This window comes from Lepisma saccharinum, chromosome 11 (genome assembly GCF_977018435.1).
Source record: "Lepisma saccharinum chromosome 11, izLepSacc3.1, whole genome shotgun sequence".
Lineage (NCBI taxonomy): Eukaryota > Metazoa > Arthropoda > Insecta > Zygentoma > Lepismatidae > Lepisma > Lepisma saccharinum.
In genome coordinates, this window is record NC_139239.1 from 69,601,869 (window position 1) to 69,628,535 (window position 26,667).

At 39.8% G+C, this 26,667-nt stretch overlaps 1 protein-coding gene across 4 annotated transcripts in view; it reads left to right on the forward strand.

Moving 5' to 3' along the window:
• The window catches only part of Efa6 (Exchange factor for Arf 6), a 108,012-nt gene that overhangs the window by 1,075 nt on the left and 80,270 nt on the right, over nt 1–26,667 (forward strand). The window lies entirely within an intron of this gene.

Here is a 26,667-nt window from a genome sequence, read left to right on the forward strand (position 1 = left end):
ACAATACTTGGCGGAGGAAAGGAAATACTGGGGCAAGTGGCTAACTTGTGTGGGAAGGCACCCTCTCCTACATTACTGTGGAAACTGCATTCTTGTAGGTCAACAAGCCTGTGGCATCTGGACCCGCAGTCCATATTGTCCTTTTTTGTATTAAACAGGCAAACTTTAGATCCTTAGCTGAATGAGAAGCTGCATTTAATTTTCTGTATTGTTGGTAGCCTCCGAACCTGTTGTCTTTCTCTCCTCAGCATTGTTGTTGAGAATTATTTCTTCCTTTGCTTATTCAGCTTGCCCATTTGTGGTTTTTGATAATAACCTACAGCTTTAAAGAAGCAATGAAGCAAGTGAAAAATAATATTGGAAATGGAGAACCATATAACTTCATTGCAATATACAGAGTCCATCCAGTAGGAAAGGTGACTGATTTTTTTGCCATGGAACCACCAGTGCCATCTATGGAGAAGTATATGTACTACGTAGCAACACATTTTGACTTTCTTCCAGCAAAGTTGCAAAGCACTAGCTTTGACGGTTGACGCATACGGATCTTGTGACTGACAGTACGTGCTGAACGTCGGTTGGAAACGGAGCAATGTGCCAACATTAAATTCTGTTTCTAATTGGGTAAAAGTGCAACAGAGACGTGTTTAAGTGGTATGCAAGATTTTGTGATGGTCCAGGGTCCAGACTCTCTAAAAACCGAAGAAAGTGTGCATGCAGAAGAGCTGAATCAAAATCCTGCTCATGGTTTTCTTCGATTCCAAAGGCATCTTTCACAAGGAATTCTCTTCAGATGGTCACACTGTGAATGCTGAGTATAACCTGGGTATTTTGCATTGTCTATTGGCCAGGATTCGTAGAGTTCGGCCTGAATATCGGGAACAGGGCTCATGGTCTGTTGCACGACAATGCACCCGTTCACAAGAGCAGGTTGGTACGCCAATTTTTGGCCAAAAAAGGGATAGTGGAGATCAATCCCCCCCCCCCCCTTCATATTCTCCAGATTTAGCTCCATGCGACTTCTAGCTATTTCCAAAGCTGAAATTGGCATTGAAAGGAAGGTGTTTCGACACCATTCCAGACATCCAAAAGGCTTCGACCGCGATGTTGGAGGCAATTCCGAAACAGGAGTACCAAGACTGCTTGACAAAGTTCTACAACCGCTTCAGTGCATGTATTGACTCACAAGGTGTGTATTTTGAATAAACGTTATTGTAAACTATCAGTCCACAACGTCTTGTCTTTCAATTGTCATTAGTCACCTTTCCCACTAGACGGACTGAGTATACTACTGCAAAATTATTATTGAGATGAAAATCGGGTATGTGGAAGGAAGTGATCAAGAACACCCTGTTATACCACTGGCACCAGCTATGATCCTAAGATACATGTAGTGGTTTAGCTGTCATCTGTGTGTCATGAATTCTATTTTTCTTGATAAGGGCCCCATAATATGTGCTTAAGACCTGGCCCACCATACTTTTAATTTTAATCAAAGAAATTATCACCATTCATGGTAAACTGCAAGTTGTTTAACACTTCATCCAAGAATTGCAAAAAAATAACAAAAACAAAGAATTGTTCATATAAAATTAAAATTTATAGTGTACTGAAGGTGTGAACAAAAGAAATTCAGAACCTTCATGTTTGCAACTGATCCATGTGAAATGGGATATGGCAGGCGGAACTATGTATCAATTGTAAACAGGCAATTTTGTCTTCTAGCTCTTGTCTGATCTAGTGGCAGGTGGCCTACATGCTGGCAAGGGGAGCGGGGAAGGGACGTGATGAGAAACACAGCAGCCTGTAGAACGAGGTTCCCGCAGCACCTCCTCCTGCGATGTTGCAACTCTCAGCATCACCGCTGTTGTCTGGTTGGTATGCGGCGTATTCCCTGCTACCCACTTTCCTTGCCAGCATATAGACTGCCCACTGTAAGACCACACAAGAACTATAACAATGCATTTTCCTTCTTCACATAGTCCAGAAAGTCATGCCATCACAAGGTGTGCTTTGTATTGTCAGAGTCTTCCATGGCTCCTTATTTGACTACCGTAACGCAACTCCCATGCTGCGTTTGGGATCGAACCAAGAACCTCTATATTGTATTGGGTGATGTAGCTATTCCTCATTCACCTTTTAGATCGTTATCACTCGCTTGGCCTAAATGTGATAAATACAAGAGGTTACATTTAAAGGAATGGCGATATAAATTAACTTAGGTTAGATATGGGTTTTATACTCTCCATGACTGAACCGATATGGATTGGTTAAGAAAAGGATATGTGTCCTCTCAAATGTCACTTGTCAGACATCGATTCAATCACACACCATCGTCCAATAATCGTTCTCCACTTTGCTCCTCTCTCACAATCCGCAGACCTTACTATCTCTCGTATTCTCGCCAACTGATCACATCCCCTGACAATTCCAACACTCATTCCATACCCATCTCCCAAGTCACTCACCTAACGTTTGCCTAATTGCTTATTCTGCATTCCTTTCTCTGCTTCCTGCTATGCTAAGATTTTATACTTCTTACCCAATACCTTGGGTACGATACGCTACGTCATGATATGTTAATGCCAGATGTGCTACGTCATGAAATGTTAAATGCCATAGGTGGATGGCCTCCCAGATGGCGCAGTGGTAGCATCCTCGCCTTGTAATCAAGGGGTCCCGGGTTCGATTCCCGGTGGAGGCACATAGGGTTCGGATGCCACTTTAAACTGTAGGTCCAGTCCCGATTAGCCTTACTGTGCATAAAGTGGACTTAGAGAGTTAGCGATAGGTGCTGTCTTGAGATGATGTCAGTGGCTCAGTTGTTGATTGTAGGCTTCGAGAGTTATGACTCGCAAATGGAGAACAGACAACAGAGATGTTATGGAAACAATCTCCCTCTACCTGTGAACCTGTGCAGCATTGTTGCATACATTTAGGATACCACATATTATTCCTGACTTCCAAGCATCAAATATAGGCTTCAAAGAGAAAACAGTTTAAAAAAGTTTCCTTTAATGGTGTCTATATGCTGCAAAAGTTTATGCAGTGACACACTGTATAGGCTATGTAGTTCCACAACAAAAGTTGAGTCATCTCGCTATGTGTCCCGGGCTCAAATCCCAGCCTGGGCATGTTTGTTCTTTGTGAGTGCCCATTCGTCAATTTCATCATATCTCTAAATAATGAAAATCAAATGAAATAGAGTCATCATCTCTACTTCAGATACCAGTCCCAACACTATGATCACTTGATGACTGTAAGTGGTGTTTTGAACATCAAATAGATTTTTGTAACCATCAGGAAATCCATGACATTGTTATATGAGTCATTTTATGTTTGCACTTATATATTACTGCATTAAGCCAGCTTTAGACGAAAGCATTTTCCTTGAAATTTTTCTTAACATTTCTGCTATGATCAAATTCTAACAGTTGGGCTGAAAAGTTCGTAGGCTGACTCATAGATGGCGTTACTAGAATTAAATCCATGTGATTTTTACTTAGTACTAACCTTCAAAAGATTCGTGTATAAATTTCACAGCTTCCGGATAATTAGTTCGTGAGATATAGCATTGTGAGTGAAGCAGCTTTTGTTATTGTGAAAAAATGGATAAAAAAATAATTTCGTGTGTTAATAAAGCATTGCTTTTTGGCGAAAAAAATACTGTTGAAGCCAAGGCTTGGCTTGATAAACATTATTCGGACTCTGCACCAGGAAAATCAACCGTTGAGAAGTGGTTTGCTAAATTTAAACGAGGCGAAATGAGCATCGAAGACGATGCACGCAGTGGACGCCCCAAAGAGGCTGTTACCGACGAAGACATCAAGAAAGTCCACAAAATAATTTTAAATGATCGTAAAGTGAAGTTGATCGAGATAGCTGAGATTATTACATAGCGTTGTTGGAGCGTTTAAAGGATGAAATCACGAAAAAACGGCCCATTTGAAGAAGAAAAAAGTGCTGTTTCATCAAGACAATGCACCGTGTCACAAATCAATGAAAACGATGGCAAAATTATATGAATTAGACTACGAATTGCTTCCCCATCCACCATATTCTCCAGATCTGGCCCCCAGTGACTTTTTCCTGTTTGCAGACCTTAAAAGAATGCTCGCTGGAAAGAAATTTAGCACTGATGAAGAGGTAATCGCCGAAACTGAGGCCTATTTTGAGGCTAAAGAGAAATCGTACTATAAAAATGGCATCGAAAAATCGTATGACCGCTATAATCGTTGTATCGCCCTCAAAGGCAACTATATTGAATAATAAAATCGAATTTTGTCAAAAAAATATTTTTTACTATGTTAGCCTACGAACTTTTCAGCCCAACTGTTACTGTGCAAAGTGAATACATTTTATAGCACTTTTATACCATAGCATATTCCATGACATATTTCACAGATAGAATCAGTCATAATAGCATCTCAATAGATTCTGCTGTCCTAATAGCATATCACGTACCATAACCAATCAGAAGCGAGCTCTATGTTACAAGTGCATATGTAATGGCAGCCGAGTGTGAAGTAAACAATATATCACTTCACATTTTTAAAAGCCAATAACCATTCAACCAAGAGAAAAAAGTTTCCTACAAAATGGTTTTAGGTACATATCCGCTGCTTAAATACATACAGTACTTTGTAGCACATACAATACATGTATGGAAGGATACTTTAATTGTTTCAATTGTAAACACTGGGTACTGGCTGGTGGACATAAATATCTCAATATATATGTGAGGTGGTTGGTTATTTAGTGTTACAGGAAATGAGTAGTTTGTTTGTTTTCACGATATCTCTTTAATTAAATAACCATTTCCTCTCTTAAGTTACATCTCTTCGTCTTCAAATTTATTAGTTATTAAATGAAAACTGCGTAATTCTGTATGCCTTTCGTGATGTATATATTATCTAAGGTTCTGTGCATGCTATAAGATTTTTGGAAACATTTGTATAGCATTTATCCTAGCAAAGCTGTTGAAGAAAATGCTTCGGTGTAAAGAGGCCCTTAATTCTGACGTTGAGGATGAATGATCGATACCTTTGGACCCAGGATAGTAATAGTATTGAGACTAGACATGGCAGTGTTTCTTTCTCATCTCGAGTTGTAAATGCCTCTCTCGTTCTCAAAATATACAGTACATTAATACATATACAGTGTGTCACCACATAAACTTTCACAGTTTATAGAGATCGTTAAGGTAAACAATTTTTTTTTTAACGTTTTGATGTCTGACACCTCGTTTCGAGCTACAAACTGGAAAAAACAATTTTATATTGGAATGTACGTGTGTACAACCACGCAGCACAGGTTCTCAATTACCAGTAGTGGATTGATTTGCAATACTGCTTCATTTAAAACTTTCAATACAAAGCCTCAAACTAGACCGAGTCTTGGACACGAAGTCTCGGTTTCTTAAGAAGATCGAAACTTTTATTCTAGTGTCTTTGGGAGCTTTCGAACCAAAGCGACATGCGAGGTTTTACATCAACACGGGCCCGTCAGTGCGTATACACTGCCAACAGAACGAGGCGACACAATGCATGATATTGTGAAACTGCCCAGTCCGAGCGACATGCAATCGACAAACGACATGTGTCGCTTGTTACTTCGGTGCAACTTTCCCTTACTGCGTGTCACTTCGGTCTGAAAGTTTATGTAGTCAACACAGACAAAGCAGAATACTTCAAACACTGATAGCGAAACCCATTAATAACTGTGTATACTAAAGTTCAATACTATCAGCAAGATCAACCAAGTGTATTACATTCATTGATTTATTTCATGTCCAATACACGAGTACCTGTGTTCGTTTAGGAATCGGATGGTGATGTGAAAAGTTTTGAACGTAAAATATTATACTTTGTTCGCTGGAATACAGGTGCCGGTTCCTGGAGTCAATTATACCGGCCCTCGAGAGATTCTCCTGAAGTTTGCGACTTGCAGCCCGAGCTGGCAACCACGTGGAAAGTAATCCTTTCGTTCGGGGTTCACCAGCGATAATGAGGAAATTCTTTCTCGCCAGTGCTGGTGAGGATTCAAAGCCGCTGGGAGGAGACTGTCACCCGTGCAGCCTCCAAATTTGAATTACAGCGGTATGGCCGTTCTCTAGTTAGGTCCGGACGGGTGAAGCGACTTGTAGCGCGAGCTGGCAACAACCTGGAAAGATGGTCTTTCGTTCAGGTTTAGAAATTAGAAAGTTACTAGGAGTAAAATTGTTGGGATTGGGGTATCGACTTTTAAGAAACGAATATCCCGAGTCCGGGCTCACGAAGTTTGAGAACCATTACACTAAGCAATATCTTTCTGCCATTGCGTTCAGCAGTGGTTGACAAGAGTCACAAGCATGGCGGTCTTAGAAACATTTTATTCCATAAAACACGCATCATCAAGTATGCTATCCGACAAACATCACTGGGAAATCGGCGAATAACCTTAATCCTGCATTGATGTAATCTTAATATGGCGGGTACCTTAAACTGGAAGAAGTTAAATCAAGTTGAAATTCTACATAATGTTTGAGTTCCATCGCTCATGAACACAATTCACAACAGCTAACATTAATTAACTGTATCAGTAACTTTTTTCCAATCGAGATAGCATCTTGTAAAACTCATCAACATATCTAGTTATATAATCAGTAAGGCTTGCAGTCATGCGTCGTGCTGCTGTCGCAATTTTGCGCATTGCAAAATACAACTCTTGATCTCTGTGCAAATTGGAGAAAAGTCAAGGTTATGTCAACATTTCCTCCTTAGACGTGAAATATGCCAACAAAGCCTCCACTACAAATTTCTGAGACAGGAATGAGTTAAACGATGTATAGTTGTTCCAAAGTTCGTCACACTTTGGTGGCAATTTTCATTCGTATTTTCGTCGTCGCCTTGTAATCAAGGGGTCCCGGGTTCGATACCCGGTAGAGGCACATAGTGGTTCGGATCCCACTTTAAACTGTGCTCCAGTCCCAATTAGCCTTACCGTGCATAAAGTGGACTTAAAACACCAACTCAAACAACTCATTCGTATTTTACGTCGCTTTTCTGCCCCAGTTGTGGGCGACACACACTGACGATTATGAAATGGTCAGATGAAATTGACAAAGGCACGCCCAAGTCGGTACTTGAACTTTGAACCTTCCTTAGCGAGTGAACATGCTCGACAACCGAGCGGCGTTCAGGTTACATCAATCAGTGGATGAGTGCGTTTAGATGGAAATCTAAAATTGGAAATCAAAAGTATGCGTGCCCGTTCAAGCAAGACGATTACATTTTGTCAATAATCGCAGCGATGAGGATGATTGATGATTAGACGAAATGGGACTGTTCATTGCCAAACTTTTCCGGTGGCGGCGCCACCCCTTTTGTATTCCTAAATAATTTCCTCATTTGGTTGCCCCAAGCTTTACATTGGAGCGCGATGGGATGGCTATTCAAACGTCATTTTCAACGAAGGTAAGAATTTCTCGTGTAAATCGATAATAAAAATTGGTTTAGCAAAGCTTTAACATTATGTAGCCAGTCATAAGTTTCCGAAAATTACATTCTCCTGAATCTAAGAATTAATATATTAAAGCGCAACGGCAAGGTTGCGCAAACGGGCTATATATTGTATGTTTGTGCACAAAGAGCACTAAACTTGACGTCATTTGGGTCGTCCGTAGCTGCCATGGGTTTGATAATACAAAAATTTAGATTTTTACACTACGCTTTGTTTTTTCCTGGTTGCGAATATGTGTAATTCAACGGCAGGAATTAGAATCGGAGAAACTACCAAAATTATAAAGAAGAAATGTATTAAGTGCGTAAGCGCATAATATTTATTATTGACACTATGCCCTATCCGATAACTTAATATTGACGTATGTTTTCATTGTATTAAGCAGACATTTCCACCTCGAATTTTCGTCCTTTGTTTTTTGTTAACAACAATTTTAAAACTATTATTTCTGAAAATAAGAATGCCCTAGAGGTTGTGAGACATGAAACAGAAAATAAAATATTTTTTGTAATAACTATTTTCTCGATAAATGTGTATATAAAACAAATGACCATATTTACTAGCCACGTGGAAAAGTATATCACGTGAAAAGAACAGTTATTGAAAACAACTATAAAAATACAGTCGCGCGGAATTATGTATTATTTTTTACTGCATTCACAACAAACAAGCCCTTAAATTGTTAAAATTGCAAGTGACGTTAACAAGTGCTGTTCAGATTTTAAGGCTTTTTTGAGTTCCGATATATTTTCTGTTGTTGGCGGTCGTCTTTTCAAAAGTCTTACTTTTACAAACTATCATGTTCAGACATCATTTCTGAGGTTAAGATGAAATTAAACTTGCAATTTAATGTAATAGCAGCACGTTCAGCATCAAATTCCTCGTGTGTTTAAATGGGAGAACAATTGCCCATCAAAAGCGTGGGACAACAGGGGTACTGCCACCTACAATAGTTTGCTGACCAGGCCCATTGGTGAAGGGAATGCTGCTCACCTACGCTCTGGCCATTTCTTGATCCAAGGACCTGTGATGGCGAGATTGTGAATCAGCCACCGAGGCGGCGGACTAGAGCAAACACCCTCGCCTCTCGGATCGTCAATTTGTCGCTCCCTTGTATCAACAACCTTTGCCAAAACTGTGATAGTATAAAGTCACATTAGCTTTAGGTACCTATGGTATTGTAGAAAGATGCATAATCAAACATTTCCGAGAGAGCCTCTTATATGTGTGTACCCGTTAGCAATGGAAATCTCATTTTACATGTACATATTGCGATTTGCCGTAAAACCAACTCCAACAACCTTCAAATGTGAGTTGCAGTGGCGTATTTAAAGGGGGCGTGACACTCGCGAGATGTTCTTGTCGTTGAAAATTAGTTATTGCAGCCATGGACTATAAATATTTCTTTTAAAACTTGGATATTCGTATTTACTAATGTAATGAAGAGTGTCGGTGTGAGGCCCGGACACTAAATTCATTCCTACCATGGGGGGAAAAAATCTCCCGTAGGAGAATGTGTACTATCGTAGCGTAAAACTTATTCATTGTTATTTTTTAGCATTAGAATTTCAGTTTAAGGTATTTTTTAGCATTAGAATTTCAGTTTAAGGTAGGAAATTGATACTCTTCCTGATGGCATATCAAATCTTAAATGGTGAGAGGAAATCTGGGAACTGCAAGTTATACACAATTGGATTTAAAAAAATAAAAACGATCTTCAACTTATAATAACTAGGCCTTAAACAGTACACGTTGTTATTCTTACTGCAATGACACAATTTGAATCTACTTCCATTAGGTTGTAAACCTTTACACACACACACACACACACCGAAGGACGGACAGACAGAGTTTGTTCGTATCTATAAAGTCCCATAACAATTACAAGTTGTTATACACGAATCATAGATAATGGAACAGTTTCTTCTTCAGCAACACCACTTCAAATTGCGACCCCTTTGTGATCTTCATTTCAGGTGTTGTGATGCCAGGAATCATGGTTGTGTACACGTAATCCTTGATTGATTGATTTGGTTTATTTTACTTCGCTTTTCTGCCACTTTTGGCTAATCGTGAAGATGAGATGATGAAATTGATGAAGGGCCACTCACAAAGAACTTCAGAACCCGGAACCCTGGCGTCTTAGCGCGTTGTGATAACCACTCCGCCACCGAGGCGGGCACTTATTCCTTGATGTTCCTCACAGAAAAAGTATTGTGTTATCTATAGAGCGGGGGTGTGGGGAGGGGGCAGGCAATTGGACCACAATCTTCCAAGAAATGTTTGATCCAGAACATTCCTATAAAAGGCTCTAATGAGAAGATGCACCATCTCGTTGGAAGATTGTGTGACTGCAACGCATCTCACCTAGGGAAACGGATAATTTTCCCCGTAATTGTTGATACTGCAAGGATAAACGGTGCCATCACCTTGGCATGCATGAGCACACGCCAAACTTTTACCATTTACCACAACATGCATTGCACCTTCTCTTGTAGTCATCATTCATTCAAACCTGCAAAATAAAAATTTACAGTAGCAATGTAAACTGTGGGCCCTGTGAAACATTTGGCAGAAAACGCGGATTTTCTACGATTCATGCGTAATAATTTGTAATTGTGACGGGACTTGACGAACACCCTATATGTATGTATGTGTGTGTGTGAGAGAGAGAGAGAGAGAGAGAGTTATTTTTGAAAGCACGTTCTTTACAAGTGCTTTAATTTGAAAATTGCTAATGCAGCACACTCATGTTTTGAATATCAGTATTTATTAAATAACAATGATGCCGCGAGAACCGCTGGCCTCCGTGATGGTGTTTTTAACAGAGCGCGCTGCGACAGCAGGGATCCTGGCTTCGAATGCCTGGGCATTGGTGTTCTTTGTGAGTGTCCCCTCATCAATTTTATCATATCACCCATGATTATCTTCGCGATTAGCCAAAAATGGCAGAAAAGTGACGGAAAGTTGCAAACATCAAATCAAGGCGGATGCGAGAACTCATACCTGCTGGATTCACACACAGCCGGTTCACTGACCGATGGTAAGTTGCCTACTTTCGATCACGCCACCGAAGTTCATGGTTTCGAGTCCTGGACTAGGCATAGGCGTTATTTATAAATATCCCTTCATCAATTTCATCCGCATCGTCGCGATTACCTAAAAGTAGGAGAAAACTGACGCTACAAATAATAAAAGTGATGTTAAAAATTACCCTTCCAAAGTAAAGCCCCTATCACACGGAACTAGATTTCTAGTAGGAATGCTCTAGTTGATGCTGGACTGACTACCCATTTGCTAGTTTTCGCCTCACACGGTACTTGTTATACCGTACTTGTCGATAGTCTTTCGTTTCCATAATGGCGGCCGCGCGAGATGTAAACAACGTATCACTTCACACTTTTAAAATACGATAACTATCCAAACGAGAGGAATATCTCATCGCATTAAATGGTTTTAGGTAGAGAAGAACGGCGCTGATAAAATACGTACTTTACAACGTTTACTATACACGAATGGAAGAATATTTTAGATTTTTCAATTGTAAACTTGCCTTTCGTGTTGTATGCACTCGGAAGCCACAGACAAAAAAAGGCTACTTTGCAAACTCACAGAATATCTTCACATGGCCAAACTTTGCTCTGATTGGCTGTTCCACAGAATCTAGTCGAAGAAGTTAGTAGCAATTAGAACATGTCCTATTCCTCAAAACCAGTCAAGCAGTCAGCCAGGCGGCCATGATTACTACCCAGAAAGTTAGTTCATCGCCAACTAACTAGAAATCCAGTTCCGTGTGATAGGGGCTTAAGATTGCAAAAAAGGTGTCGTTCTTGAGTAAAACTTGCATGCTTGAGTTCGAAGCGAGCGAGAGAGAGAGAGAGATACAGACAGACAGACAGACTAGTCGTTGTGACCCAGACTAGTCGTTGTGACCCACCCATGCGACACAGGCGTGATAAAAGGGTGTGTGCTTTAATGCAGTGGTTCTGAAACCTTTTTCTCATTGTACCCATTAGTCGTAACTAAACGTCTAATGTTCCCCCACCATGGGTAGGTTTTCTCCGAATCGTGGGTTTTGAGAATTTTTTTGGCTGCCTGATTGGTAGGGTGTTTTTGATATGTTGGAGTCGTGTATCTGCAATAGAGCAAAATGACATTGGGCTGCATGTGAAAAGATGGTAAACAAATGAACATTAGAATCCTACGTTTATTATTTTATTGGGTGTTCCTACGTTTACATTCTTGTATGATTAGTTACAAGAATAGATATGTGAAACACATGTATGCTAAGAAGTATATAACAAACTTTAATTTTCATATATTTTTCCAGTTATTGAAAATAAAATTAAACCACAAAAAATAGTTTGTAAACAAACTGTGAAGCACGATTTTGGAGTTTTTATTGTAAATCCTCAAGAGTTTCTAGTGAGACAGGTGTGCCTGCATAGCCTGTCACAGTATCTTGAAACCTGGTTGTGCACTTGAAATTTTCACGCAGAGATTCGGCTCTAAATTTAGTCTATTATAGTACAGTGGGATCCATAAGTATTGCTCAGCAAATTGTCCATGACTATTTTCGTTGGTTCTTATCTTCATCCTACGTATTTTTAAGGACTGTATTTTTACGTATACTGGTTCAGAGGTTGTACGCAGATTGTTTGGTATTTTGTGTCAGTTCTTGAAGCTCTCATTGCATAAAACAAAGGGAATAAACGTGGTGATGGACAATTTGCTTGATAATACTTATGGATCCCACTGTACGAGTATTTATTTCAAAACATAGGAGAGAAAGGTAAGTGTGTCAGTTACAAAATCAGCCTCATTTTCCTGTCCAGTGTTGAAGTTATGGAGTCTGCTCTACACACCTGCATCAAAAATGTTGTCATGTGGATATTCCAGTGGCGTGCGGTGACGTTGACACTTGGGTAGCAGTCAGTGGCGTGCTCAAGGGGGGGGGGTTGCTGTGGGTCACACCCATCTTCCTTTTAGGGCCCAGTATTCCTTAAAAAAAAAAAAAGAATGTCAATAACAGAAAAATATTGCAAAATGATGAATGAATAAGTACTAAAAAGTACACGTAAACCCCACCCACATTCGAAAACAAGAAACGATTTATTTGACTACTTAGCTAGAGATCCTGGGTTCGATTCTCGGCTTGGCTCTGTGTGTGTCCCTTTATCAATTTTATCGTATCATCTTCGCGATTAGCCAAAAGTGGCGGAAAAGCGAAGTAAAATATACTAAATCAAGCAATCAATCAATGATTTGATTTCATTTTTGTTACCTAGCGTCGCTTTTTTGTCACGATAAAATTAATGAAGGGACAAACACAAATAACACCCATGCCCAGGTCGGGGTTCGAACCCGGAACTCCTGGTGTCGTAGCGCGCTGTGATAACCACTCCCCATGGTTGGTTGATTTGGTGTTTTAAGTACACTTTATGCACAGAAACAAAACACACTTTTTTGCAGTTTCTTCAATAATATTCATTTGGATTTTTGAGTTCAGAGATACATTCTTCATTCCAAATTATTTCACTATTCACTGCAGAGTACAACACATAGGACAAGAACGCGCACTCATCACGGGTTCGAATCCTGGCCTGGATTGTTCATATGAGGTCCCTTTATCAATTTCATCATATCATCACTCATCCTCATTTTCGCCATAACCAAATGTGGCAGAAAAGCGAAGTAAAATAAACCAAACCAACAACAATATGAACGCGCGTTCTCTTGCCCAAATCAATACATCCGTATTTATGACTGTTAGAGTCCAAGAGTAGTATATTTAAATAAAACACTACTAAAACGAGAGTGAGAGAGAGCCCGAGCACACATTTATAATTTAATCATTATATATTCCTTACTTAGAAGAAAAATTAAAAAAAAGAGAAAGAAAGCATAACATTATTGTCTACACCTAACACGTTCCCATTTAATAAATAATAAAACGATATCCCATATTATACATACATATTGTACAACGTGTAAAAGGTTGTGTAAATACAGAGAACATTACTGCAGAAAATTTTACCCTGAGTTCTTTAGAGGATTTACAAAAAATCTATGAGAAACCAATCCCCTATCTGTCCTATAGGAGATAGACTAGGGGATCTGAAAGCCTGGGCTTTCAACCATTGCAGCGGGAAGCGAGGGGACAAGGGAGGTAGAGGTAAAAATCTTCCTTTTTCCTTCGGGCGCCCGTTTCTACCTGGATACTGGTCAGGCGGAGGAAGAGCGAGCTAGGGTATCCAGCCAGTTTTGCCCGCGGATCGCACCCATGGACGAGTAGCGCGTGGAAAAGGAAGTGTTGCATATGAACTGTGGCTTTAACAAGACAATAAATATTGTGATTTGAATATAATTCGAAATGTGAGATTGATTGATTTATCTCTGCTAGACTAGCTACTCCTCAGTGCACGTCACTGGGATATTCTCAACATTTTTCTTCTTATCTGATCGCGTACCCCCTTCAAGTCTTTCATGTGCCCCTGGGGGTACACGTACCACAGTTTGAGAACCACTGCTTTAATGCATTGTTTTAACAATAAAATTACTGTCGATAGTGATGAGCCGGTGGCAGGTTGAAGCCCGCGAAGGTAAGAGCCTCAGTGCGCAGGCACATTGCAACGGGCGTCGACGGCTCGAGATGTGGGTGAGTGGGTATACATGCTCGGGCGCCGCGCGTGTTTTCCCCCCTCCCTTGTGTCCGAAATAACGCCCGTGACAGCAGACAGTGCCAGGATTTTTTACCCCGGACTTAACGATCACCACCCTTTTACCCGTTCGTCAACAGACGGGACTCTTTCACTCGGACAGGACTGGCTGTTTTTTTTAAGCGTTTGTTTTTTAAAGGCGACCGCTTCAAATAACGTGCCACCATGGTGTACTTGGAGAGGATGTTAATTGTTCTCATATGTCGCGAGAACAATATGGTAGATCGTTCTGATGACCGGCGAGGATGGTTCGCTAACCATAATCCTCCGTGGTGAGTATAGTGTTTTGTCTTCGTTTCCAGTTCTCTTTTCTTACGTAGACATCTGCATGCGTCTCTTTTGCGACGTTCACGGGAACCCCCTACAGGTGTTTTAGAGGTAGTGCTTATGGCTTGTTTAGTCTGCAGTAGTTCTTGTGGCAAGCGACTCGTTGCATCCACACGTTTCGCTTCTCAATGCGTACATTATTTACGAAAATCCTAAGCTAGTCATCAGTTAAGGTCTGCTAATTATATGATAGGTGTACATCGGACGGGTAATTTCGTATACGTATTGTTAGCCGTACACCAGAACGAGTCATTGCGAAAGTCAACACGCATATATTACGAAGACATTTGTCTATTACTCAGTTACGAGAACACGTATTTTGTTTCGTTATGTTGCTTCCACGTTACGGTTCAGCTATATCAGGTCACCAAGCAGGAGAGACCCGGTTCGGTCGATATTCCTCGTCCCAAGGACGAATTTCCAGTCTGCTCCCCTATCAATTGGGCGCTCTAGTCGCTTCGGAGCTTACACGAATGAAACATCCGCGGTCATGTATTCTGGTCGTGTACTTATGGATTCGGGGAATGAACCATGATGGGTCCCCATAAATCGAACCGTAATGTGGCTCTGTGTAGGAAGACTGATTTATCCCGGAGACAGACGCGCAAAACCCGTATTTCCTTTGTTATTTTCTAATCGGGGTAGTATCGATGCATTAATGTGTAATAATCTTAACAAGTTATTCAGTATATATATATATATATATATTACTCATATAGAACCACATACCCTTTTGTCCTTATTTTAAGATAAAGCTTACAAGTAGTTTGCCGTGGTGAGGCAAAACATATGGGTTGGTATTTTTGTCTCTCGTTTTCGGTCGCATGGTTAAGGATATAAAATAAATATAAACTTCGATGGACTGAAATCAAACAATCTTTTCACAAGGAATAAAATGCAGTGATTTATTGAAATCATTCTCATCTCTTTTTGATCAATTTTAAACCTACTTCTACAGGAATGTAATGTTAAAAATCCCTCACCTTGTGCTTTAATCATATTACAGCGGGATGTGTATAGCACTCCACACAATCTCGATCTCCGACATCAGAGGTTGATCCTATTAGTAACATATTGTAGTTTAACAAAGACTCGACAGGTCTCCAAGATTCTTGTCGTTCACGTCTCCTTTTTAAAAGCCAGTAGACGAGGCGTCTCTATATGTCGGTTCCTTTGATGTTTGTTTGATTTATTTTACTTCGCTTTTTGTGCCACTTTTGGCTAATTTGCGAAGATGGGGGTGAGTAATGACATAATGAAATTGATGAATGGACACTCACAAACATCCATGCCCTACCCAGGCCGGGATTCGAACCCGGGACCCCTGGCGTCGTAGCGCAATGTGCTAGCGACTCCGCCACAGGAGCCGGCTGGTTCCTTTGATGTGTAAATTTAACCGATCACCGGTCATGGAGGGCTCAAGTACACCACCCACTCTGGAATGAGAAGGGTCTGCGTATTCTTTATTTTATTTGCTTCTATAATAATTGTTTGTATATTTTACCAAGGCAGCTCCCGAATTGTTCTCACGATGAGGCCCAACACCGGAATTTTGGAGCTCCACAGGGATCGAACTTGGTTCCGGTGGCTCCATAGAGGCAAAAGTGGTAACTGTTTGGTTATGGGAATTCACATCCTGAAGGCAGTCCTCGTTTTTCCATAGCGAACATTCTCCAGCGGTGAAAATAATTGAGCCAAACGTAAATTTGAACTATATGGTTGCCCACATAAGGATAATGCTTCTTTTCTACTCGCAATCTCACCACCGAGTGTGAACGTAAACTGTAGATCCAGTCCCGATTAGCCTATTTGTGCATAAAGTGGACTTATAACAAGAAACCTCAAGTTTTCAATGTTTATGAGAAGGACCATTTATATTTTCAGTGACTAATAAAAACTCCGTCTGGGTATGTGCCTTGAACATAGAAAAAAATGTAAAAAAGAACAGTGTGTTTATAACAGACGTCAGTTTTTAGTTACCACAACTTTTTTTAATTTTATTTTTTGCCGGGGTTCACTGAAAATAAGAATGTTTGGCATTTGAATAAGTTTGTAAGACAATCCACTCCAGTGTGTGCCAACGAATTACTCGTTACTCTGCTTGTTGGTAATTTATTTTCCATCTTCCCACATATGTTACGTGCAGCTGTAGCTTTCCTATGGGTTTCGCAGGCTCGCATACGGTCTTTTCTTGTCAGGGAGAACTCTTATTTTCCGTGAGCTCTTTTTTATTATAACATTTCAGGCGAGATGGAGTTGTGTCCAATCTGCCCTGGACATGCCACTATATTTAACACACGTTACACTCGTAAATTTGTAACTTCGTGTGGAGTAAGTTTAATTTATTTCTCTAATGTTGAGTTGAGCTATAGGCCTTTTCTTCTACGAACCATTTTTATATCGAAAAGGTTAAATTTATTAAATTTAGTACTAATTATAAAATTAAATAATATGTTTGAAAGCATGTGCATAAACGTGTTACGATGATGGTCTCAAAAACTGTCGGCCTAAAAATGAAAGAACGAATTTATAATTTCAGTGTTCTTTTTGTATTATTGTTATTTGTCAACGCAATCTCCCTTAACATCAATACATTTATTCCAACGATTTTCCAACGCCATTATTCCGCCCATGAAGTAGTTTTCTGTAACGTCTGTGGCCGCGGTGGCTCAGTCGGTAACGCGTCTGACTACCATGCTAAAGGTCCCGGGTTCGATCCCCGGCCGGTTCAAATCCGGGAACTTTTCTAACGTAGGAACCGGCCCCGACGTCCACCCAGCGTCGAATAACATGGGTACCTGGGGGAAACCCTGGGGGGTAAAGGCGGTCAGGGGCGTGATGCTGATCACATCACCCTCACTCACGACCGGATCAAGAAAGTGTGTGGCGTTACCCCCACACCCCCTATACGCCTTCATGGCGTGGTGCTAAGCACAGGGAAGCACTTTACCTTTACCTGCACAATACTTCTCTACAACCGCAATCACCTCTTGATTCGATTAAGATCTCTGATCAGCGCTGGAGAGTTTGAGTTTTGGGAACAGAGGAAGCCAAATCTAGTGAATAGGGTGGATGTTCCAACAGTTCATGGTTCAAATTCCTTAATTTTCTCATAATCGAAACACTTTTGTTGATAGGTGCATTGTCTTGGTGAAAAATGATTTTTTTCTTCTGCAAACCGGGTTTTTATTCACGATTTTTTCATCTAGTCTGTTTAAAAGATTGGAATGGTATTCTCCAATTATTGTTTTACCATTTTGAAGGTAAGTTAAATCCCTCGAGCATCCGAAAAGACCGGTGCCATAACCTTTCCTGCTGATGGAACCTGATTCTGTTCAGTGTTTTGACTGTTGTTTCGATTCTGGTGTGTAGTGGTGAATCGAAGTTCATCCATAGCACAAAATCAGTTTTATTCTTATTAAACCGTTCCAGACACTGTTGCGAGATTTTCATACGAACGCGTTTTTGATATGCTATTAGCAACCGATCTTGCGCAAAGCTTTTTCATTTGTAAATCTTCATGCAAAATATATCCTACACGTTCTTTTGAGATGCAATTTGACGCACTTTAGCTCGCCGGTCATACAATACCACAACAACATGCATGTATTCTTTCACGATTTCCGCTGTAGCATTTTTTGGACGTCCTTCACGTGGATCATCTTCAAGGTGGTTAACCACGTTTAAATTTAGCAGCCCATTTTTTAATTGTTGAAAATGGAGTAGAGTCGCCATATATTGTTATGAACTTGAGATGAATTTTCTTCGTCGTTAAACCTTCCTTTTCAAAGATTTTTATCACTGTACGACATTCAGTTTTATCCATTTTAAGGATGCATCTGGCTCAGACAGATGTATTAAAGAAACTATTTGATACAATACTTGCAATGTTGCAGGTATGCTTATGACAGATGTACCAACCTAGAAAAAAGTCTTGCCGATAGCTTCGTCATCTATGGTCGAGGCGGAGAACTTTTTAGACCACCCTAGCATAATCACAGACGTAAACACACACCATATGAAACATATGTAAAAGAAACGTTAAAATTCAAACGGAGAAATATTAAAAATATTAAAAAATTTGGAATTTATAATCGAGGCTGTCAAAATAAAGTATATGAAAATGCATTGTGGATCAATGGTAAATAGATTTTGATGCGTTTTGGACCGAAGTGTTTTCTCTAGAGATTTTTTGATAAAAAATACTACATGTTTCCTGAAATATTGTAACGATTTTTAATACTGTATATTGGCCGGAAATGTTTAACTTAACATTCGGATTAGCGTTTTGCATTAAGTTGCACAGTGTAAAGTGCTAATGAAATATATTGTATAACTAATGCGTAAGGTATTGCAAGTCAGAAGTTTGTTCAATGTCCAGGAATATGCGAGTTCCATATTGTTGTAAACCTTAAATAAATGTAAAGTTTATTTGTTAAGTTATTGAGAAAGCTACTGTGTGATTTATTGTGGTAGTTTTTCAATTACTTCGTGGTCGTTTAATTTTGAGTATTTTAAACAATAAATGAGTATCCTGCTTAAAGCATTTCATCTTATGTCAGGCGTAGGGATCTGATTGAGGGACTATTTTTATCTGCACAATTTTTACCTTGGGGAAGATAAGCATAACTGCGCTGCTTGATTCTTGGCATTTAGTCTGGTTGTTAGTTCTGCGCCTCTGTAATACAAATACCGAATCAAACCATTGACGATGGAATGTCCTCTGCATGTTTGCGTTTTAATTTAAATGATTTAACCTTACATTGTGGAAAACGGTAGTGACCTAACATGGTGATAGACAATCTGAATACAGTATATCAGGGATAGGAAAATACAGTGCGCCTAGTTGCCATGACGCCTGAAAATTTTCAACTGACACTTAAATTTTCAATTCAGTTCTTAATATTTTTTTTTTCAATAATTCGAGTTCGCTTATCGAAATTGCCATGACCTTTTAAAATAACGAGTACAATATATGTTTTGTATCACGTGCAACAGTTAAAGCAGAATAATAGACATGCCATTATAATTTTTTCATTGTTGCTAGCCCAATTTTAAAATCTGCATTGATATGGTAGAGTCGGCCATCCATATATTAGGATGCATTTCATAGCTCTTTATGCTGTTACTGGTAGAGCCTTCTACAGGAAGGCGACTGCTGTACATGTTTAGCTTTATCTTAGTTAGATTCATGGCTTCTTAGCCAATATTTGCAAAAATAAAATAAAATAAAAGATTGTTGCTGAGAAAAAGGGTCTGGTGCCTCCATTATTTTTAGTTTTGTCTACCCCTGCAGTATATCAACTTTGCCGTCGGCTGTACTACCACTTATCTGTTCGTGTTGCTCATGTTTGTTAAGACAGAGAAAATTTGTTTATATATATATATAAGAGAAGAAAGCAAAATCGAATACCGTTCGGGAAATCTAAACTGCACTAACTTTTCGAAAGTATATAAGTGTGATATTACAATTAATTTGCTCCATTGTCTTGACCATTATAGCATTCAAAATATTTTAGTAGGCTGGAGGGCTTCGTAAAACTTTATGGTTGCGTTTCTGGAACAAGATCAGAACTTTCGAGACGACCAAACTGCAGACAGACGCCTGTTATATCGAGACAAGTCCAATACTTACTGTCTTATTCGAGATAGTGCCATATCTCGTTGGACACTTTTATTAAGGATGGTACAGAACACAGACCGGTTTGTAAAATTCGAAACGAGGAGGTCAACCCTTTGAGGCTTGAGACGAGAGCTAGGCAGACCTCTATAAAATCGAGACAATTTCGAGACCTTCGTATGATATTGAAAATTTGACGTAAACCTAATGTACTTTATACTATGAGACTTCAGTTATAGCACCTACATGGTATCAAACAAATTATTTTTGTTTACAGTAATTGCAAATGCAACCCATTAGTGGCAGTTGCGAGCTTGTGCGTGGTTCCACATATTCAGGATAAAATTCCGTTTTTCGAAGGTTAGTAGCGTAGAAGCGAGGCGCCAACAAAAAATATTTATGAAGAAATTTGTTCGGGTGGCATGTTGTATTTGTTTGAATGCGAGTAAATTGAAATATTCGATACTTTTTGAATGCAACTCAAATGTTGTTGTTAACTAGTAATGTTTACAAATCTAGACGAGAACGAGACAGACAACTCAAGACTGCCAAATCTCGTCTCGATACCATCTCTAAAGTGCAGATGTCAAGTCCAGACCGAGAGCGAGACATGCATTCTCCGAGATGGAGAATGTCGGACTTCCCCTTTCACGAGATGAAACATTCACAGGAGAAGAGAAGAACTCGGAATTACTCGAAGAACCAAAAATAAGGAAAGAAATCCTCCTGTTGATGTTTTGCCTGTGAGCGCATCCCTTTTCACCGCCCTGTTTGCAGGACTTCTTTGCTGCAATCGATCCAGCGGCTGTAAAACCAAATTTAATTCCAACAAAAATCTCAAAAGTGACACCGTCCTGTATCTCGAGAACGTGCGAGAGCTTCATAAGCAGGTTTCAGACGCGTGATGAGGGTTTAAAGGGTGCATTTCAGGTGATCATGGGAAGGTTGAGGACAGTTCCTCCTTTTCTTTCTCTTATTTTTGCCATGGAATGACTTTTTTCATTTAGCGAAGAAGAAAACATTAAAAATTGATGTAGGAAAACAAAGATGTCACTTTTACGACAAGGAACACGGTAATAATTTAAAAATTAATCTAATCTACAGAATGTTTTCACAACTTAAACTGTCTTCATGAGTATATATTTTGCTGATCGTCAGTTAAGCAAATGAAATCTAACAATCAATTTCAAAATATGGCTACCATACAGGTATGATCAAAACTAGGGATAGTAGATTAGGTTGCAGAGTAATACCAAGCAAATTATCCATCACTGTGTTTATTCTGCTTGTTTCACGTAGTGAGAACTTCAACAATTGAAAACAAAACACAGACAAGTATCTCACAACCTCTGTACCTAAAAGATCTGTTCCTTAAAGATATGTAGAATGCAACAGAAATAATTATGAAAATAGTCATATATAATTTGCCGAGCAATACATGTGCATCCCTTCGTACCGAGACTAGTCTGTCGAATGGTGGTTCGGATCCCCTTTTAAACTCTAGGCTCAGTCCCGATTATCCTATCTGTGTGTAAAGAGGACTTAAAACCTCGATTGACGTTAGCGTCAAGAAAGCTAAAGCGAACGGACTGCGTTTTGATGGCTATTATTATCGTAGATCAGGGCAAGAAATTTCAAGTTTGAAGTCAGTCGCCGGACTAAAATCTTTGGTCGCCACTATTTTATATTGATAAATAATAAAAATATGAGCAAGTATTAAAAAGTTAGGAATTAATGTTTGTTTAGCGCTGTCGTTCTGCACTGAAGTACCACTTATCAATCGCAGCTGCTGGGTCAAACTCTGACAGGGAGGATGGGGGGGGGGGGTCCGTTTACGAAAACTCTGAGCAAATCATCCAGTGTCTCAGACTTCAGAGAGTTCCTGTAAGTAGTCTTGAGTCTGTTGTGACAGTTGAAACCTCCCCCACATGAGGCTGTGCTCATTGGTAGAACAGCACAAAATGTCAAAATCTGGAGCAAATTGGGGAATCTTGCTGAACACTCCGCGCTGTGGATCGTCACTGTGGATCTTCTCCAGCGTCTGATTCAAAGCTGCAAAGGAAACAAAAGTTTGTATTCTATCCACTCTGCTGACAGAACATCCATTTTCTCATTATAAAGGCTCGAGTTCAAGTATATGTAGAGCTTCTTTATTTCTTCTATCCCAAACTGAAGAATATTTTCTTCGGGAGGCCAACCCAAGGTGTCGAAAACATGCAGAGATGCAATCGCATCTGTTGACATAGACGGCAATGTTTCTGTGATGTACACCTTCGCATTGTTAATTAAGTTTCCTCTAACAGTCTGAAACTCTTGAACATCCCTGATCTTCCCTGAAATGGATACATGGTCCAAGAAATCTTGTTCGCTTGGTCCAACATTAGATTCCAGGTCAGCCAAAACTGAAATACAGTGTTCAATTCTTATTTTCAGAGATGAAATCAAAATATTCTTATTTTGCAGTGCCACGCTTACAGGGTTCAATTGCCCGTAGAAATCCAAAAGGAAGTACAGAAGCTTAACAAATTTAAATTGCTTCAAACTTTTCAGCAAATCCTTAGCTTTAGCGCCATCATTGTCTCTTCTATGGGCCACCTGTTCAAGATGGGTCACAACAGCTTTCCATGATTGCAAGAGAGCTCTTATTGCACGTTCTTTGCTGGCTAACCACCTAATAGTGTGGATATCACTCAGTTTTAGAATTTCTTCTATAACTTCTGCCGATTCTCTCAAGAGGTGAAGTCTTGAAGCGTGTTTGACACACATTTGAAACAACGAAATTTTAGTCGCCAGCCCAGGCGACCTGGCGACCGGAAATTTCGCGCCCTGTCGTAGATGTCCTCCACGATCGGCAAACGACTATGTTACCAAGAATACTTAATGTCACAGGAATGGGTCTATAACTGTAGAACCTATTTGTTTAATGTATTCAGCGATATTTTAAATTAACTTGAACAATTTGCCACAATAAAATAGACGTTGTATTAGTAACATTAATGAAAAAGATGGCATAAATTAAATTATGTTTGCAGACTTTGCGTGGATTCAAAACAAACATTCGACTCTCTAGAACTATTCTATGAAAGTGATCAACGCTTACCTACACATAATTATTTTTTAAGTTTCACAAAATACATAACTCTGGCTCTACCTATTCTTTGTCTCTTACTTTCTCTGTTTTTTCATTGTGTGCCGCCTGGTCAGCGCAGCGAGTCCCATCGCCGCTGTTTTTGTGGTGTCTTTCGAGACCGAAGCCTATTCTTCTCTTCAAGCAGCTCTCATTGTCCCCACAATGCTGGGTCAACACTGAAATTCTGTGGGCTTCCATCGTGTATCGAACCTTGGACCTCTGGGCCCAAAGGCAGCAAGAACGCTAACCAATTGGTTGCGTGGGATTCCTCTTTTTGTATTCTCTGTTCTACTCTTTATTTTTCTCTCTCTCTTTCTGGGTGCACGTGAGTTGTTCTAGCTCGACTAAAAGATTTATTGCCCTGTAAAAAATGATTTATTATTTATTTGCCTTTAATAGAGAATAAATAGTTTCTCCTGTACTCCGCCAGAATATCTGTGCCCTCAGAAAATATGCGAACTACAGGCTTCCCCGTGTCCTAACATTCTACACTAGCGCCTCTGCTCCAGGTCAGACTTCCACATAAGGAGACGGATCAGTATTGAGAATTGTTGGTTTGTGAAAATATCTGTTTGAGCAAGCTCTCCGAAATCCTAGTGAAAGCTGTAGAATTTTTATCAAATCTTTCCTGGTTTTGGTTCCCGTGAGTGTTTTCCACTTTTCTGTGTACAAATACGTATATATCTGAACACTTTAAGTCGAGGAAACTATTTTCTTTTGTCCATTGCAGGCAAGTGTGTTTTGTTGTACTTTTTCTCCATGCGTTTTCTCGTCATGCTCCTTTTTCCGGCGGAAATTCTCATAATTGCTTGTGAGAAAGTCCAAATTTGAGATGTATCAAAGTAAATAGCAGTTACTCTGGATTGATTATTCACTAGTATATGACTTTTTTGCGCAGGTCCCGAGCATAAAATCGCAATTTCCTTTCCTGGATCCCCACACAGTTTACACAGAGCTCCTATGACTCACACGATATAATTCTATAAACATCCTCGTCATAGGAAATGTCGCCTCATTCGTGAAATGGACATCTGGTGCGCAAAAAAGCCCTTTTCCTCCACACGAGTCAAATATTTTGTAGTTGATTCGTAATCATAAAAAAATGCTGAATGTCCCGGGAATTGGTACCATCTCGGTAGACGAGTGCTTCGAGTGTTCAACTCACGACCTTACCCCCGAATGTTCCGGGTTCGAGTTCCCGTCTGGGCATAGGTGTGAGCTTCCCTTCCATCAATTTCATCTAATCATCGTTCATTCTCATAGCCGCGATTAGCTTAAAGAGGCAGAGGAGTGGTGGAAAATGAAGAAAATTCCACCTATTTCACATTTCCTATCGTCCTTAATCTATACCCTAGAACCTTATGCAGTGTCCAAATTATTTGTGTGTTCAGGTTGCCTACCTCCCAGGTTTGGTTGGTAGATACATTAAAGTTCGCTTTTCTGAATTCTCTCTTCAGGACTCCAATCCACTTATACTCGCGACTGTACTTTTCCAGGAAGAGATTGAACAAAAAAGATAATGAACACTTAAATCAGTCGACATGGCTATTATCAAAGTGACTGAATCATAGCATCTAAATATATTTTCCTTATCACTTTAATGGGATGCAGTCTTGCAGAAAATAATGCGCCACATTAATCCGTGTAATTATTGACGTATGGACACTCCATTAAATCCCAACCATGATAAGATAATATCCTTCACAAACACTGAAAAATTTCGATCGTGAGGATCATTATATTCTTGGTTAATTTCACGTACACGGTCGTTAGTCCATCTAGTAGCAACTTGAGAACTATTTAGACTCCAGAGGTTCTGGGTTACATTCGTGGCAAGGCTATAATTCGAGGGTGAGTGAATAATTATCCGCAATACAGTTGTGTGTGTGTTTTTTTCCTTCCGTTAACGTTGCTTTTTTCGCAAGCATCATGAGTAGGGTTCGGAAGTTCAGGAAAAATCCTTTTTTTTTTCCTAGTGGCCGAAGACAAGGCCCAACATAATATATGTTCATTTTGGGTCATTGTAGGCCAGAGAAAGGTGGGGTTTATTTGTGCTTTTTTGCCTTTTTCGGCGTTTTTTGGCTTATTGGCCCTTCTTTAGCCTTTTTTTAGGCCTCGGGGTTTTTTTTTTTGTTTTTTTTCAACTTCACCTTCTTTCGACTACGTTTTTACTGCCCATTCTCAATTCGAATCATCATCACGTCATCACCTCTTAAACATCCTTTCTGTAGTAAAGAAAAATAAATAAATAAATATATTTGAACCATCCCTGAAACGAGAGAGAAACTTTTTTGGACGACTGAAGCAGGTACGGTACTAGGTCCTTTAACCGTAACTTGTCTGGAAGGTCGCAAATATGATTCTTCAAATTATGTTAATCTAAAAATATATATAATGTCTGATAGAAGATGCATTTCATTCACATAGTTTTTTTTTCGCACTGTGTGTCCCATACCACCAATTTTTTTTATTTTTTATTCATTAAATATGTAATTAAAACTCAAGTTATTAATTAATTTGGATCACATTTATACGTCATTTTTAGGTCTTCAACTTCCGAGCCCTAATCATGAACATTCCGTTACTCCTCCACGGGTTAGAAGTTGTTCGATCGTTTGCAATGTTGGCCACTCCCCTTTGTTATTCCACCAAAGAAGAGCAGCGTTCAAACCTAAGAAATGTAAACTACATGAGTTGTCGGCTGTATATTAACTCGATATTTTTATCCATGTTCACTTTGGTGTAGATTTGGTTCAGGAAATGAGTCATTACGATGTTTTGATCAGTATATAGTCTTAGTCACCTTTTCAAATCATGAAATGGTAACCATTAATGGTGGAATAAATAACTAATAGTAACCCGTGCCTCGACAGCCCTTGAAGGACCTTGGCCTATCTCCCGACTGCCAGTTTCCCTCCCACAATCCTACCTAGAGGTGTGGAGATCTTCAACCGATAATGGGGCGACGTGGGGTCAACACGTCGGACCCCCAGCCGTTATAGGAGATTCAGAGACCGGTTTACGCTACTCGCTCGTAGCTCCCCAATTTCCTCACGATGGTGGCTTGCCACCGGTCCTATACACAGGCCGAGAACCCAAACGGACTCGAACCAATCCCGTCGCGCAGTCGGAGTCCAAAGCACAGCGCCTTAGACCGAACGGCCACGGAGAAGGGCTAAATGGTTGAATATAAGCGTTAATCATGGTCGCCTATCCTTGAATTTGCGTTAGCGAAAGTGTTACTTCCGGATTAACAGCAGGGTACTCTCTGCGGTAGTTATTTATTATTATTATTATTTAGCTGCTCCCGCTTCGAATTTTAGTCAAATTTGGCGATCGTAATATCTCATAGCCAGCCTCCGTCGTGGAGT